This window comes from Bison bison, unplaced genomic scaffold, assembly GCF_000754665.1.
Source record: "Bison bison bison isolate TAMUID 2011002044 unplaced genomic scaffold, Bison_UMD1.0 scf7180017864518, whole genome shotgun sequence".
In the NCBI taxonomy this organism is placed as follows: Eukaryota; Metazoa; Chordata; class Mammalia; order Artiodactyla; family Bovidae; genus Bison; species Bison bison.
This window is the reverse complement of record NW_011495071.1, coordinates 8,132,282-8,133,430: the sequence shown is the minus strand read 5'-3', so window position 1 is coordinate 8,133,430 and position 1,149 is coordinate 8,132,282.

The following is a 1,149-nucleotide window of genomic DNA, read 5'->3' as shown; positions in this document are numbered from 1 at the left end:
AGCCTCTGATGAGGAGTGGCACTTAAAACTATCTGGGACACCACTATTGGACACAGTCTTATACAGGCAGCTGTCCAGTTTTGGTGCTTGACTCTTGAATAGGAATTGTTAAATGGAAAGATGCTCTACGAACTAGGTCAAAGCCTAGTCTTTTTTTTTTTTTTCTTCAATTCCCCCTTAAAATAAGGAGCATTGTTACTATTAGTTGTTTTTCTGTTCCTTCCAGTATTGGGTGTTTAAGTAATGGTAATATTTTTCCAGTGGTTCATTTGGATAAAAACTACTCCCCTTATTTTTAATATTTAAATTACAATCAGCTCCTGGTTTAACCAGTGGTTATATAGTCGTGTAATGAGTTATGGACTGTTACACAGCTTGCTGTCTCTCTCTTCCTTACATTCCGATGGAGAAACCTTCTTGCCTTTTCCCTTAGGAATGGAATAAATTTATTCTAAAATGATCTTCCATGGGAAGAAGTAAGGGGGAGAGAAACCTAAATAGAATCTCTAAATCATTTTCAGGTTGGTCCCAGCATCATTACAGGTTGGCCCCAAGGGGCGGGGGGGAGGGGGGAGGCGATTGGTTGTCAGTATTTGTTTTCAGAATGAGATGGGAGCATCTTTCCTTTGCCTTGTGCTTTGTGTTTGATACCATCATGCTTGGATTAGAACCAGACAACTCAGCACAAAGCCTTGAGTGTACATTGTTGGAATCAAAACATCTCATTCTGATCACTTGGTTTAATTTTTTTCTTTTTTCTTTTTTCTTTTTTAATAGGGGTGGGAGGGAGGTTACTTTGCCCCAAGAGGGAGGGTATCTGCACTAAGGATTTAGAAACACTTTGGAAGCTCATGACCTCATCAGAAACGGCCTTTAGTCACACTCCTGACCTTACTATAGATGAGTAACAAAAAGATGAAATAAATTCTTGGGAATTAAGCCATGTTGTTTTTATTTGCTACTTTTTTCAGTGTTCTGTGTATCTTAAGCTGTTGTAGAATCATTTTTCTGGCAAAATACCTTTGTCAAGCCAAAAATTTTTGGCCTCATGGGAGCTGATGCAGTCAACTTCTTGGTGACTTTAGTGGACCTTTTAAGCCTGTAGTTCTACTTCATACCTTTAGTTTTTTGGGTTTTGTTTTTGTTTTT